This window comes from Pan paniscus, chromosome 2 (genome assembly GCF_029289425.2).
Source record: "Pan paniscus chromosome 2, NHGRI_mPanPan1-v2.0_pri, whole genome shotgun sequence".
Lineage (NCBI taxonomy): Eukaryota > Metazoa > Chordata > Mammalia > Primates > Hominidae > Pan > Pan paniscus.
In genome coordinates, this window is record NC_085926.1 from 2993520 (window position 1) to 3010291 (window position 16772).

Here is a 16772-nt window from a genome sequence, read left to right on the forward strand (position 1 = left end):
AGCATAGATCTCTCACCCAGCTCTGCTACCACTTCTGAACTCATCCTCAGCATTATTACAGTTATATATTTTTGAAATACATAAATAAAAATCTATCTTTTTCTCGTGCATATCTTTTTAAAGTACATCTGTCATCTTCCTTCTGTCATCCTGCCATCGAGCTATTCCTTTACTGAAGGAAAGAAATGGTTTATGTTAAGCTTTTCAGTTCATTAAATGTTTAAATCTCAAGGTAGGTTGTTTTCAAACTATGGAGTCTTTAAAAATAATTTCCATAGCTGAAATGGAGTTTAAATGGCTAATTGTGTAATAAATAAAGAGAAAAGAAAACTTAGGCACTTTTGCCTTCTGTTTCTAAACATCTGAACTTCCTGTGGCTTGAGAATGATGCTTTGTCATGTAGACCGGTTTTATGTGCACATGATCTCTCAGAAGAAGAGGAGTTTGTGGTATGTCTATGTGTATGTTTTAAATCATCTGTCTCCTTGTACCTTAGAGGTGGTCCCATGGGGGCAGCAAACAGTTGGTCCCAAGTCTGAAAGGGAAAGCTTGGTCTCTTATAAAGCTTGAATCAGAAAGGAGACGTGTCAGAATAATTCATGAGTGACTCTCCCCTTCCTGTTTTGGTATTTGTTTTCTGTGCCGGAGGCAGGAGGAGTATAACTCTCAAAGAGGCAGTCCTACCAAATCACGACTGAATTTCTTTGGCTGTCGCAGGCAATCAAATTTAAGAAAACTGCCCAAAAGACTTTAGGCCTTTAGGTTAAATACAGACTCTGACCAAGATGAAAGCAAGTTAATTAACATTTTCATCATCTCTCTCTGATTTACTGTAGAAGATCCATTTCTAAAAGGTTAAAATGGTTGTCTCTTTTATGTATCCATTTGAGGAGTTGAAAGTAGGTTCCTGGTTATGGGAGAGGAAATGTAAGCAGAACGTTTAGAGTTAACAGTGGCTTTTTGCTTGGCCTTCTAGCAGGTCTATAATCAGTGTGCAAAAGTGCAAGACATAATTAAGTGAAGATTAACAACATTGCTTTGAAGATTTCCCAAACTGGAAAACATACCAACTGTCATCTTATTAACTTTTTCCCTTTTTCTCTGTCTTCAAAAGTAGAACTGCTTATAAATGTAAGTAAAGCTTGGATTCTACCTAGAAGAGGAGGATCCAAAGGGTCAAATCAGAACTGCCTTCTCCTCCATGTAGACTTTCATAAGCCTGGCCCACATCTCTCCTGATAGAACATGTGTCTGCCTCCGTTGGCTTTGTCCACAGCATAGGTAGAACACCTGGTCACTGTGCAATTTGTACCAACACTTCAACTTCTTCATGTGTAAGACAAAGGAAATTAAATTATAATGACCAGTGTAGTTGATGAGGGGACACTCTGATGCAATCCAAATATGAGGGAATAGTCAAAAGGTACAAAAGACAAAACTATCTCCTCCCTGTAGGCCATTGTGAGCCGTAGACCACAAGCATCAGAATCACGTAGGAGTCTTTAAATAAATGCATATTCCTGGACCCTACCTCTGACCTGCAGAACCAGAATCTCCAGGGATGAGACCCAGGAATTTTCATTTTCAACAAGTTCTTCAGGGAATGCCTACACTCAACAAAGCCTGCAAACTTAGGAGCTCAACCTTTAGGAGTAGATACTGATAAACAAAGACACAGAGCTGTGTTCAAAGTACAGAAGGAACACAAAGGGAGGCATAACTAACTAAGAGGTAAAGGTGACAATTGAACAGGGAATTGAAATATGAATAAGAGTCTACCAGATTAAAAGAAAATGTCAAGGTAATCCCAGGAAAAAGAAATGTATCTAATGGCCCCAGTACATGAAGGCTCCTAGCATATTCAGGGAAAATACAGTGGAAAAGTGAGGGGAACACACCCATAGCTATTGCTCATATTTCAGGAACTGTGGAAAATAGGCAAATACTTTGATTCCCTTTTTAATGGAAATAAAACAGATTTCATGAACTGTAGCTAAGTGACATGACGCCAACTTCAGTAGAAATTTTGCTTCTTCTAAGAGACATTAGAATGAAAAGTAGTTATCACCAGCATATGATTTTTTAAAAATTATGTTGTAATTATATTATTTGTAGAAATATTAGCAAAAAGATAATCTCATCATTCAGAGAGATCCACATAAATATTTTTTATATTTTCTTCTAGAATTACATCCAGGCTGAATTCAATCCATATCTACATCTGTATCTTAACTGTGTATGTATCTGTTCTCAGATCTGTAAATAAATATCCTTATCACAAAAAGATCATACGGTATACACTGTTTGTAACTTCTTTTTTCATTAGTGTCTTTCTACCAGCATAGATTATTTTGAACAATAAATAAGGACTAGCCTGGTTTCTTTATGAATATGTTTCTATCTCCTGCTCCTCAAAATAGCATCAGCAAAACAAAACAAAAAGAACAACTCTTGTAATATCTATGTGGGGAAGATAGAGGAATCTGGGGGATGTTTAGGAGGATTGTTTCACATGTTTTACCCTGAAAGTGTTGGTTTGGGGATTGTCTTAGTCCACTTGTGCTGCTATAATAAAATACCATAGACTGGGTAACTTGTGAACAATAGCAGCTTCTTTCTCATGGCTCTCGGGGCTGGGAAGTCCAAGAGCAAGGTGCTGGCAGGTTTGGGGTCTAGGGAGGGGCCAATTGTCAGTTCCTAGATGGCACCTTGAATACTGCATCTTCCAGAGGGGAGGAACACTGCGTCCAGAGGGGAGGAACATGGCTAATTTGTCCTGACATGGCAGAGAGGATGGAACAGCAAAAGAAGACAAACTCCCCACACGAAGGTCTTTTATAACGACACCTAACCTCATTCATGACTCAGTCACCTCCTAAAAGCCATACTTCTTAATAGTGTTGCATTAAGGATTATGTTTCAACATGAATTTTGGAAGGGACACAAACATTCAAACCATAGAAGGGATTTATGTCAATGGGGGAATGAAATCCCTAGCCATTCTCTGCCCTTTCCTCAAACTTTTCCTATTGAAATTTCTTATCAGTTGACACATGCTGTTACTGATAACATGCTGAGTACATTCTCTGATCACATGAATCATTAGGGAATAAACTAAATATCAGAATTAGTATTCAAAATTAGTTTGAAAGATAATCATGTGAACCAAGTGTAACAAGATACATCTTAATAGTGATAAAATATAAAGATTTGCATTTTTCTTCAAAACTCAGGATGAGAGAGCCAAATTTTAGTGTCAGGTTGTGATAGGTCTTAGATGACTATAACATCAGTTATGAGTCTATGATATGTATACTCTTTAAAAAAAAAATTAAATCTAGAACATAATAGTGTCCAAAACAAGAGAGGGGGAAATATAGAGATATACTGATAAAAATACAACTGGAAGAGGATTGCTTTTAAGATAGACATTAAAATTTGAAATCACCTTAAAGAGTGACAACTGGGATGATAGGAACAGCTGTAGAAACTGAGGCTGGGTAATCCAAGGAAGAGAAGACTTACAGAGGGTGGGAGGGGAGGGGTGGTCAGTGTTTTCAAACATTTAAAGAGATATCAAACTCTATGTGACATCAGAGGGCAGTACCATAAGAGATGAGCAGGAACTGCTGGAGCAGAGGATATTACTTACGTTTGATAAAAGGAAAATTTTCAAACAATTAGGCCATTGGCCTATTATGTATGACATTCATTTCCAGACTAGACATCTACTCTAGGGAAATATGGCAGAAAGAATTCATGTATCAGATACAAGTGTGTGGTTTGAGTAGCCTATAGGGTCATTTTCTATTCATCTTAGCATTCTCAGGGCCTGCCCTAAGTAAATGTTGACTCATATATCCCACCCAACTCTGAAATGTTATCATTCTCTGATTTTATAGCTTTGAAAAACTTACTTCTGCCCTAATGTGCTTCTACTCCAGAGCAAAAGCATACCCCTAGGTTGAATTCTGTCACACTGACTTTGTTTTCTTACTGTAGAGTCTTCCTTTCTTCCTTTTTTTTGCTTTCAATGTGAATTTATCCATAATCAGCAATGCAGTATGGGTTGAAAAGGTTATTCCGCTAATTTTGAGTAATATATTCTCAAGTAACCTGTTCTCAAAATAGAGTCCAATAAAAGTATCCGTTTTCTATTTAATCATATGTTGGGATTTGAAGGGGTTCAATAAACAGTACCTTGTTCAGTGCCTGAGTTTTGAAACACTTGAGAAGTAAGTTGAGGCAGTTGGGCAGCTGAAAATCAGATGTCAGCTTTGCTAGTGATAAAGGGGAATGTGGCTCAGGGACATAGCAATAATGGGCTTCCTAACACTGAACTCCAAATTAAGCAGACTTTTACCGCTACACAACCTCAAGTCTCTCTCACTATGAAAAGAAAAATAAGGAGTGGAGGATCAACGCAATAGGTGTACATCCTTCACTCTTCCAGGAGAAAGAATGGCACTGAGCCAAGAATTCCTCATTGTTTTTTCCCAGATGCATCACTGGATAAGGAGTGAGTAAGAGGAAAAAAGAGGACAGGCATGTTAGGAAACATCAGGTGTGTTTAAATGTCAGCTATAGACCAAGGGTTACAAACTGGTAGCTCTCATGGCTAATTTGACTTGAACCCACAGACTTGTATTGTTTGGCTGTCAGAGTATTTAAACCTTTTAAATTAGAATGCCTTTAGACAGGGGGCATGTATTCTCTAAACTGACCCCAGACCTAATTATTCCGTATTATCTTATAGCTCTAAATCACATGCTTAGGATACTGCCACATCCTCTGTAAGCATTTGACACGCAGTATTAAGTGGGTCTCATTGCTCTATGAAAAAAAGCCAGCTCTTGATTATTTCCAATTTTTAAATTATTAAGTAGATGCAAATTGACCATGATGGGGATTTGAGAAGACGACGACTAGAGAATGTTTCAAATCTTTCTATTTATAATGCTGTACATGATTCTACAGTGAATCTGCATTTCACTCCCATATCTATACCAGAAGGTTATCAGTGGAAGAGAAATTCAGTTATCTGAATGGACATGATCTTCTCAGGAGCAGTCAGTGGTTAATTGGGACAAGAAAACACAAGTCATTATCATTGAGAAATCTGGAGCAAATTGAGGCAGGTTGTCACCTTTCACCAGGAAACAAATTAGCCCTGTCTTTAAAAAGACTTCTTTCTCTCTCTGCTGACTGGGGATTCCTGTCAACTGCCAATGAAATAGGGAGAGTGTAGATTAATGGTACTATAACAGTGGCCATGAAACAACCATAAAGCCGTTTTCTAATTTTTATGAATATTTTTAATTGATTCGACCAGTGTATTTGAATGACAAAATTTGTGCTAAGCTTCAGCTCCAGAAAATCAGGGTGCCATCTTCCAGCTGAAATCATTAGTGCACCGGTCTGTTTGGGGAAAGTTCTGTGTATAAAGAAAAAGCCATAAAATACCGACAAAGTAGCTCTTCCTCTTGGCTAATTTACCTTCATGAACTCCTTGCCAACTAGGGACGAATATAATTCAGGTTTAGCTCAAAAAAGAGAGAAACAGAGATAGAGAGAGAGAGAAATAATAAAATAGTAGGTAACATCCTGAGTTATAAGGGTTGCAAGTAGGATAAAACTTGAGATATGACCTACTTTTTCTACAATTTGTGAATATGGGAATCATTGCAGTCTAATGCAAAGAACAGTGAACTGAGGTCCTGTACATCTGGGGGCTGGTTCCCAGATTCCAGTTTTCTCACCTGTAAAATGAAGAGCTTTTAATCGAGAAAATGAAGTCCCCTTCTAATTCTAAAGTTCTCTGATTTGATGAAGAAGAAGTTGGAATAAAGCATTAAAACATTCCAATTTCAAATTTATTTGTTAACAGTAACAACAAATTTATCCAGAGATATTCTAACTGAGGCGCCCCCAAAAATGAGATGAAATTTTTCATGTGCAAGAGATTTCTATTTTATGAACATTTATTTTACATGCATCAGGTTATGGTCACTCAAGGAAAGAGAAAAATTACCATTTAAATAGTGTGGGCAGTTTCACCAACCAGCTCATCCACGAGTGGTCATGCGATGAGGACCTGAAAGGACATTGGACTCGGCTTACCTCGATCTTCATATACCTGTCAAAATGTGATGATCTTGCCAGGCTGAATAGAATTGATGACATTGATGTTACACAGTATGGCCACCAAACACAAGCAAGCCACTTCAAATGGCTCACAGAGAAAGGGCTAGAGAGAAAACTGGTTCATTTGAACAGCATATTGATTCCAAGGTGGTGCCTTCCTGGGAGACTTTTAAGGGCAGTTTTCAGTATATAAAATGTTTTGTTTTAAGATACTGACTTTAAAACTGAGCCATGTGTAGATGTATCAGAAGGCAAGGAAAACTTGTATGCAAATGTCCATAGAAGCATTATTCATAATAGCCAAAGTGAAATCAACCCAAAGGCCCATCAGCTGATGAATGGATAAACCAAATGTGGTGTATCCATACAATGGACTATTATTCAGTCATTAAAAGAAATGAAGTACTGATACATGCTATTGATATGTGGATGAACCTTGAAAATATGATGCTAAGTGAAAGAAGCCAGACACAAAAGGCCACATACTATATGATTCCATTTCTATGAAATTCCCAGAATAGGAAAATTTATAGAAACAGAAAGTAGATTCGTAGCTGCCAGGGGATTCAAGGAGGCAAGAATTAGGACTGACTCCTAATAAGTACAGGGCTTCTTTTGGGTATAATGGAAATATTCTGGAATTAGATAGTAGTCATGGTTGCACCAAAAAAAAAAAAAAAACCCCACTGAATTGTATACTTCTTAAATGTTTATTTATTTATTTTTGAGACAGAGTCTTGTTCTGTCACCCAGGCTGGAGTGCAGTAGCATGATCATAGCTCACTGCAGCCTTGACCTCCTGGGCACAAGCAATCCTTCCACCTCAGCCCACTAGGTAGCTGGGATTACAGGCGCACGCCAGCACACCACCAAGCCCTACTAATTTTTCTGTATTTTTTGTAGAGACAGGGTTTTGCCATATTGCCCAGCCTAGTCTAGAACTCCTGGGCTCAAGTGATCCTCCCGTCTCAGCCTCCCAAAGCTGTAGGATTACAGGTGTGAGCCACCATGCCCGGCCTGAAGTGTATACTTTAAAAAGGTGAATTTTATGTTATATGTATTATATCTTCAATTATAAAAGGAAAAAATAAGTAATGATCTATTCTGCACACTTAAAAAAAAAGAATGAATGAAGACAAGAAAGAAGTAATGAAGCAAATTCATCAGCTGTGATCTCCAGATGTCCTAGATGTCCTAGAGCTTGACATATTCTTAGGGGTCACCAGCTTTTCTCCTCTCAGTTACTTTGGTGGTTTTCCTGATCCTGCCTCTACTCTGATAACAGCCCTCCACTCTATTCCTAGAAAACACTGTTGGACAATAGTCCCCCCATCAGTCTTCCACCCACTGTAGCTCTACAAAATCTGGGCACCCTTCCTCTCTATTTCTGTGACACCGTACCTGATATTTAAGGCAGAGTTACTGGACAGAGAAGGTCTCTGGCAGATCCATTACAGTCCCTCTGTTCCCTTTTCTTCTAATGTATTATAGAGGGAAGAATATAGGCTTTGAAGATAGACAAATCAGGTTCAAATCTCGACATTACCACTTATAAGCTGTTGAAAGGGCGCTTGTAAAATTTATATAATAGTACCTATTTCATAGGATAGTTGGGAAGACTAAATTAGATGATGTTTTAACCTTAATCAGCACACACCAGCACTCAAATAGTTACTCTCTTCTCTTGCTCTACTGTTCACAGCCCACCAATGAGAACCCCAGTGTCTGGCCAAATGGCCGCATTCTGCTAACATCTTGTCTATGCCATTGTGTACTTGGCTTCACAAATAAAGCCTTTCAGACCCACTGGGGCAGTGGTCCTGTACCTATAGCTCTTCAGGGGTCAGCTGGGTGGCTCTATCCCCATGCCTTTGGGTGGAGGCTGCCTGGTCGGTGGAAGCAAGTTGAAGCTCCTTCTTTTAAAATTCAAGAGGCAGCCCTGATGATCTCTGAATCACCTTTAGCGTCACTCTTCCCTTGTCTGGGAAGTAAGCACACATTCACTGCCAAATAGCTTTATGGTCTTCCATAAAATCGAAAAATTCTGGTAGCCCTTCTTCAGTTCTTCCCATCTTCTTCCTCTTCAGTTTAAATTGGAAGTTTTCCTGCTGGGGTGGCTGATTAAGTCAGTGATTCACACTGAGGCTAATCTCCTTACCCAAAAATCACTTGGCCACATCCTTTGTATTCTCTTCAGAAAGTGCTTTTCCCTTTTTATTTTTGTCTTTGCAATATGGATAGGCTGAGATTTTTTTCAAATCTTTAATTTCTACTTCCTTTTTGCTTACTAATTCTGTCTTCTGATCATTTCTCTCTTCTCACATTTTGCTATAAGCAGTCAGGAGGAACCAAGCTACTCCAAACTTTGCTTAGAAATCTCTTCAGCTAAATATCCAATGTCATCACTTGCAAATTCTCCCTGCCAGAAAACACTAGAACACAAACACAATTCAGCCAAATTATTTGCCACTTTTTAACAAGGATCCCCGTTTCCGCAGCTTAAGCAGAAATTTATTTCTCACAGTTCTGGAGGCCGTGGTCTAGAAAGTTCAAGACCAAGGCACTGGCAGATCCAGGGTCTGGCCAGGGCCTACCTCCTGGTTTGGAAATGGTCATTTACCACTGTATCCTTACGTGGCAGTAAGAGAACTAGCCAGCTTTCTTTCCTCTTCTTATAAGGGCACTAATTCCATTCATGAGGGATCTACCCTCATGACCTAATTATTTCCCAAAGACCCCACTTCCTGATACCATCACATTGGGATTAGAGTTTCAACATAGGAATTTGGGGGTTGGGGAAACAAACATTAGTCAATTGCACGCTATCTCAGCACACTGTATAGAATTTTTTTTTTTTTTTTTTTTTTGAGACGGATTCTCACTCTGTCATCCAGGCTGGAGTGCAGTGGCACGATCTCGGCTCACTGCCAGCTCTGCCTCCCGGGTTCACGCTATTCTCGTGCCTCAGCCTCCCAAGTAGCTGGGACTACATGCACCCACCCCCACGCCCGGCTAATTTTTTTTGCATTTTTAGTAGAGACGGGGTTTCAGGATGGTCTTGATCTCCTGACCTTGTGATCCGCCCGCCTCGGCCTCCCAAGGTGCTGGGATTACAGGCATGAGCCACCGCGCCCAGCCCACGCTGTGTAGATTTTTAATAATACTTTTGTTATCTAAACGTACTTTCGGTTTTGGTTATTTGAACTTCATGTCACCCTCATGGGAACATAAACTTCACGATCAGAACACTCACCTATACTCATAGTCTTTGACACGTCTGGCCCATATTAGGTGCTCTGTAACAATTTATTGAATGAATGGAAGAATGAATGAATGAAAGGACCACATGACCAGGTCTCCTTTTGCAGTGGATTGGAATCATCCTATCTCAGAGTTGATTCATAAATTGCCCCAACTAGAAGGTCACTTTGCGATTTTTGAAAGAGATAGTGATCATCTCTTCCAGCTCATTCTTTTTGCAAAGGATACTAGAAAGGGAAAATTTTATATTCAAGCTAAGGCCCAATAATTAGGCCTTTTACTATACCTTTTTGTCTCACAGAGGAACTCAGCAAATTCTTGTTATTCAAGTAACTACTGAGCAAATTAGTAAGTAGCAGACCAAGGAAAAACAGAGGTCGTCAATGGGGCATAGTGAAAGGGACATGGGCTTTGGTGTCTGCCAGGCCCGATTTCATATACTAACTCCAGACGTTCTTAGCAGCTCTATACCATGGAACAATTAATCTCTAGAAGTTTCCGTTTTTCCTCCTTAAAATGGGAGGTCCAACCTGTTATAAGAATTAGAATTTTCTCTGTCAAACATGTAAGAGCTCCTGGTGTTGAGTGTGTACCTTTAACTGATAATCAATATCATTGTGTTTGTATTCCTTTTGCTACCTCCCCCCGCCATCAACTCCACTACCATTTATCCAAGAGCAATGTCTCCAAGTGCTTAACTGTGTGTCTCACTGTGTAGTTCCCTGAAAACTTACCAAATCCCAGCAGTGTTTTTGTAGCAGCACTGAAGTCTGAGAAATTAGTCACTCTCCTCCTAGAAAAAGTAAATCATTACTGTATATCTACTTCTTATATTTATGTTGTTTACTATTGTGCATGTATTATAAAACCCACACATCAATGCTCTCAGCAGGCAAAACTGTCAAATCTGCAGCACGTCTTGTTGTGTACTAGGTATTTGACAAAACAGTATATATCTGTCCTGAATTCTGTTTTCTGAAGGATGGTGGTGTGAGCACTGGAGTCTGTGATTGATTTCTGAGTAACTTGTACTTTATCAAGGAATAGATGTGATTTCTCATGTATCTGATTAACCCTCCCTGTAAGATTACCATCATTTCTATAATGCCAGTGGATTATTCTGTGCTTGGAAAGATGTATATCAGATCATTTTAATCAATAGCCTACAAAAAGTGTCACCTGGCTCTGCCTGTGGTTATCTATAATATCTCACCCAAAGGGTGTTGTCATTTTTCAAATAACCTGTTTAACTTAAAGCACCTAGGAAATGAAGTTGCCTTTATTTTGAAACAGTATGCAGAACAATATGTTAGGTGAATAAAATGTATGCTTGTTTTCTGCATGTTACCCTATTAAAAAGAGAGAATACCAGTGTGGTAAAATATCCACTTATCCATCTCCATCACACAAGACTGGCTTGGTAACCTGTAGATTGGCATGGGAGCAAGATAAAAGTAGGGTATGCAATAGATTCTGTGCTGGCATAGCAAAATGGGAGCAATGAGGAAGTGACACTGGGCTATCATATAATCTTTTATCCCAATTAGAATAAATGGGGTGCTGCAGATAGGCTGGAACAACAGAGATAAACCCAAGACCATCCTGGGCAAGCAAGGACACATGTCAACAATAAAGTCATACCCTGTTTTGTAATTTAGGAAACCTTCTCATGATGTTGAGTAACTGGGACATTTGGGATTAATGATGTATCTGTGATGTACTCCTCTGTTGGATTCCCTGAGAAAAATCTTTTGAGATATAAACTAATCATCGCTTACTATTCAGCCATGTAGAGAATGTGTGTTTCCATACTTAAGATAATGAGTCCTACTAAGAGAGAAGAGGTATTAATTCTTGGGAGGGATAGTTTTATATCAAGTTTAGACAGTTTTCAGTCTGCACTAAGCTCCTTTTTTATGGCCAGTTTAGGAAAAATGCTAATGCCTCGTATCCAGACCTCTTTGGAGATACAGCAAGTCAAGCAGAAAAACGCCATTCTCCTAAAGGAGCATTAGGCCACAGAACACGAAATCTGTCAGGCAGCATTTTACCTGGCATGGATCCACCAAAGAAAACAAACAAATCAGAGTTGGATTTTTTAAGACTAAATAACAGCAAGCCAAAGAAAGAGCATTTACATTGAAAACACTGTAAAGGTTGACAACATCCTCAACTCATTAAATATGATGGGGAAGGGTAAAATATGTAGCACTTTTGCTCCTTAGTGTGGGCTTTGAAGCCTCTCCTTCAATCGTGATTTCACTACTTCGTCTCTAAGCTATAGATTCTGCCTTTGCAAAAAGAGAATACCCACCTCCCTAAGTCGTTCCATGTCTAAGAAAGGTAACATTATGCAGAGCATTAAACACGTAACCTGACACAGAGACACTCTACATAATAATAGGTCATTTCCCTTCTAAAACGACCCAGATTTCTAGAGGCAACTAGCTATAGCTTGATGCAAAAGTGTTGCAGTTTTTGCCATTACTTTTAATGCAATTTAAAACGCAACTACTTTTGCACCAACCTAATATATTAGGAATAGACAACAGCAGTAGCAGGCATTCAGGTTTCCCATTGTCGTCGGCATTCTAGGGCAAACCACCGAGATCTAATAAGCTGTGAGATTCCAAAAGAAGGGCGCCAAACCTTGGGCTGCACGGCTTCAAACTTCGTCATCATAGAATCACCAGTGTCTTTCTTGGTATGATCTGCGGGCTAGAGGACAAGCCTGGTGTTACTAGCGCGGTGAGCAAGTGGCAAGAGCACCACCTCAGGAGCCACAACTGGGGAAGTACCATGCCTTGCCCTGGCATGACTGGAGAGTAGGGGCCAATGTTAGACTATAAGAGTTGACTAGGATTGATTGCCATAAACACTGGGCCATGGTTAGTTTCCTCGGAGCATTGCAGAGAGCCTCTTTCTCTGGGTGGCCAGCCTACAGGAGATCAGTCTTAGACAAGTTAACCTTTACCTTTCAATTATCATGGCTTAAATTTTTAGGAACTCTCTTCTAGTATCTGAATGTTCCTTATTTGTAGCACCCTTTTCTGGTTTATGCAAATAAACAAGAAACACCCTTTTCTTGCTACTGTCAATTCAATATCTAATATTTCTCTGAAAATAATAATGACAGAATTCCTTTTTTTTGTTTTCGAGATGGAGTCTTGCTCTGTCACCCAGGCTGGAGTGCAGTGGCACGATCTCAGCTCACTGCAAGCTCCACCTCCCAGGTTCACGCCATTCTCCTGCCTCAGCCTCCCGAGTAGCTGGGACTACAGGCGCCCGCCACCACGCCCGGCTGATTTTTTGTATTTTTAGTAGAGACGGGTTTTCACCGTGTTAGCCAGGATGGTCTCGATCTCCTGACTTCGTGATCCACCCTCCTCGGCCTCCCATAGTGCTGGGATTACAGGCGTGAGCCACCGCACCCGGCCAGCATTTCTTTTTGCTTGCCTTGAACTTGATCTTTTGTGTTAGTTGTCCTCACATGTCTATTGACTCATAGTTGTTGGCCCATATTTAAGAGTGTGGCACGAAAAAGCCTATGTGAAGCCGTGAACATGTAGATGAAGTTCATTGACTAAGAACTGGGCCATTTCCTTGTGGAACTCCCCATACCCACATTAATATTTCGGTGTTTCCTTTTCGGCTGATCGCTACCTAGAGAAAGAATATCTAGTATCTAGTCTCATTTGGAAGAACATAGAACTCAACACCAGTGTCCTGGGAGCCTCCTTGGGGAAGGAGACTGAGAATCTCAGCTTCACTGTATGAACACTCACTAAATCCCTGCTATCCTCAGTTCAACCTGGTGTCCTCTGGCCCAGAGACCTACCTCTGTATTACCTGCTCAGAAAGAAAAATCCCAGAATACTTCTGGGGTGGGGAGGGTTAGTCACCTGGATGCATGGAATAAGGGAGAGCAAATAGGGACCTAATTGATTTTAAACAGCATCCTCCAGTGCTCTGTTACCTGACTTCCAGTGATACCCGAATTCCCAAATCTTTGGGCATTTTTCTATAGAGTAAGTCAGACTGTTTCTTGTCTTTCCCCACTGCCAGTTTAGGATTCAGGGTTTCTTATCTGCTAATCATCCAGTTGCTTTCCAGTATTTTTACAGTAATACCTCCCAACCATTCTCTCTGTCTTTATAGGCTTATGCCATTAAAAAAAAAAAAATCCTTGTACTACTGTTTAAAAAAGTTTTAGAAGGTTCCTAGGACTCTAAAAGGATCATTGTGACGAAGAAATGGATAATTTAAGGAAGCCAGCACAATGCCTGACACATAATTGTAGTGATTATGTTTGTTATTTTGTTAATATTCAATCCTTGTAAAATCATCCAAGTTTATAAATTATGTACTATATAGCCAAACAGCATGGACAAGGAGGGCCCTGTGAAATTAAGACCTAAGTCGTTCACCTTCCCAGTGGTGTCAGGTCATCTCTACAACCATGAGCTTTTAGTATGGTTAGTTTCCATTCCATTTCATGTAGAATAACCTTGTAAAAGAAACAGGGATTGAGTGTGAGTGACACCTAACCACTAACATGATAAGCATTCTAAATCTATGTTCAGCATCATGTAAGTACACCCTCATATTGAAATGCAGATCTCCACTACTGGTAATTCCACACACTCCTATTGAAGAAAGAATTGCTCCTCTGAAGTTTGCTCCCCCATCCTCTCACGTTTATCACTTCTGCAAAGTCATGCGGCATGCCTCAGGTGACCCTGTGAGGTAAGCAATCTTGCACTGTATGTGGGCATTTGCGCTGATCTTCCCAGAAGCAACCCTTAGTCCTTGCATGATTTCTAGCCTCAGGAGAATTATAAAATAGAAGACAAGTGGGGGAAAAAAAGGTTTAAAAAGATTCTGTGTTCTTTAAAGCCAGATACTTCTCAGCTAAGCTTTTCTCAGACCTTTCATGTCCCTCAATAAAGTATATTTTTGGCTATGCCCCATAAACTACTCCAATAATCCATTAAGATAGCTGTAGAAATCAGCATAGCAAACTATCAGTGAGCTGGTTTAGTTATTCACCGGTTATTAATCTTCTCAGCTCAGGGTCATATTGTCCTGTCTTCAGCATTTTTCACAGTGTCTGATGATGTTCAGAGAGTTAATGGAGGTCCTGAAATGTGGATACAACAAGCATGATAATCCCTTGACTTGATGTCATTCTAGGGATCATCTTCAAACTTTGTGTGTTGCCCTGGCAAATGAGCAAGAAGGCACCTGTGTCACTTATCTGGATGTTTGTACACTGTTCTGGCAAATAAATGTCTATGTACAACGATAATTTCCTTATGATACTTTCACTAGCAACAACTTGTTTTGAGCGTTTGTTACCAGTTTTAGTAGCTGTCATTTTTGTTTCTTCTTTAGCTTCCTTGTAAAGTCGAGGCACATTTTGTCCTGACTTAGAGGTGCGCGATATTTCTTTGGAGATTCATGTGAGCGTCTTCTTCTCACTAAATTTTCCTCTCCCCGCCCCAGTCTCTGCGTGTTTGGAGAAGTTATCTTTCTCTGAAGCTTCCTGCACTTAAAACAGACCCAGGCACAAGAGACTTCCATGATGATGATGGTGATGATGACAGTGATGATAATGATGAGGATGAGGATGATAATGATATCTTTATTCAAACACTGAAACCATTCATCGTGTGATATGCAACCACAGGAATATTACAAGTTAAGAAACAAATTAACTGACTTACAAGTCAAGTAACTTTCCCACAATCAGTCAACTAGTAAGGGGCAGAGCTAAAATTTGCATCCAGATTTTTCTGACTTCAAAACTCAGTTTCTTAGCTACTTCCAGTCTGTAAGAGCAGCTTTCTGTCTAGAATCTGTACACCCTCACCACAAGAATCTAGATAGCTGGTTTTCCTTTGGATCTGCGTGGTACAGGCATCTATCTTTACACCTGGAAGAGGTTCTTTTACTTAGAATGTCTGTATTCAACAAAATATCAGTTGAGGTCACGTAGGGCATTCTTGACCTTGCAAGGATTTTGGCTTTTACTCTGAGGTAAACGTGGAGGCATCTTTGTTTCTGTCACATTCTTAGTAATAGCTAGCATTTTTTGAGCACTTTTTATGTAGCAAGCTCTATTCTTGTTTGTTTGTTCGGTTTCGTTTTTTGTTTTTGTTTTTGAGACACAGTCTCACACTGTTGCCCGGGCTGGAGTGCAATGGCGTGATCTCGGCTCACTGCAACCTCTGCCTCCTGGGTTCATGCAGTTCTCCTGCCTCAACCTCCCAAGTAGCTGGGATTACAGATGCACACCACCACACCCAGCTAATTTTTTGTATTTTTAGTAGAGACAGGGTTTCACTATGTTGGCCAGACTTCTATTCTTAAAACTTTGCATTGGCTGGGCGCCGTGGCTCACGCCTGTAATCCCAGCACTTTGGGAGGCGGAGACGGGCAGATCACCTGAGGTCAGGAGTTTGAGATCAGCCTGGCCAATATGGTAAAACCCCATCTCTACTAAAAATACAAAATTAGCCAGGCATGGTGGTGCATGCCTGTAATCCCAGCTACTCAGGAAGCTGAGGCGAGAGAATTGCTTGAAACTGGGAGGCAGAAGTTGCTGTGAGCCGAGACTGTGCCGTTGCACTCCAGCCCGGGCAACAAGAGCGAAATTCCATCTAAAAAATAAAAAAATTTAAAAAACCCTTTGTATTAATTCACTCATTTAATCCCCAAAGTATGAGGAATACATTATTATTCCCATTATTAATTCCCATTAAATCTGGGGAATCTGAGGTACTGAGAAAATAAGCGACTTGTCAATACAGTCAGGAAGTGGTAGAATTGAAATTGAAACTCAACAAGTCTGGCTTCAGTGTTCACATTTTTAATCCCAAAGCTAAACTGTTCAAGGAGTCTAATTTTCCAGTAGGTAATGAATATATAATATATATCTTATAATAAAATATATAATGAATATAGAATGAGGGTTTTCAAAACTTGGAAATATTTTAAATCCACATATTTTTGCCTCCTCTTGAGCTGAGCCTTCATTTATGAAGCTGGGCTCCATAAATAACGAAGACATTACTATGTTTGGGAGCATTTGCCAGTAAAATCTAATGATTCCTTTTTGGCTTTCTCAGAGATGCTTCTTGCCATTCTTCTCTTGGACCCTTTTCTTACCTCATAACATTGTGCTTAGTCAGATTCCCATTTTTTCCTTCCCCGTTTTATGTCTTGACTTCTGCAAGTACCTCTGATTCTAACATATCATGTCACATTCTATCAGAGTAAAAAGAGAATTAGGCAAAGCCCATTTATACCTAAACATTGTCAGCCACCCAAACACCTCTTTCACAGTGAATTAAAGTAAGCAATGA

The 16772-nt window shown here is 39.8% G+C and overlaps 1 protein-coding gene across 7 annotated transcripts in view; it reads left to right on the forward strand.

Annotated features, from left to right (window-relative positions):
* LOC100989577 (contactin-4) overlaps positions 1-16772 on the forward strand; it is a 960081-nt gene that overhangs the window by 897025 nt on the left and 46284 nt on the right. The window lies entirely within an intron of this gene.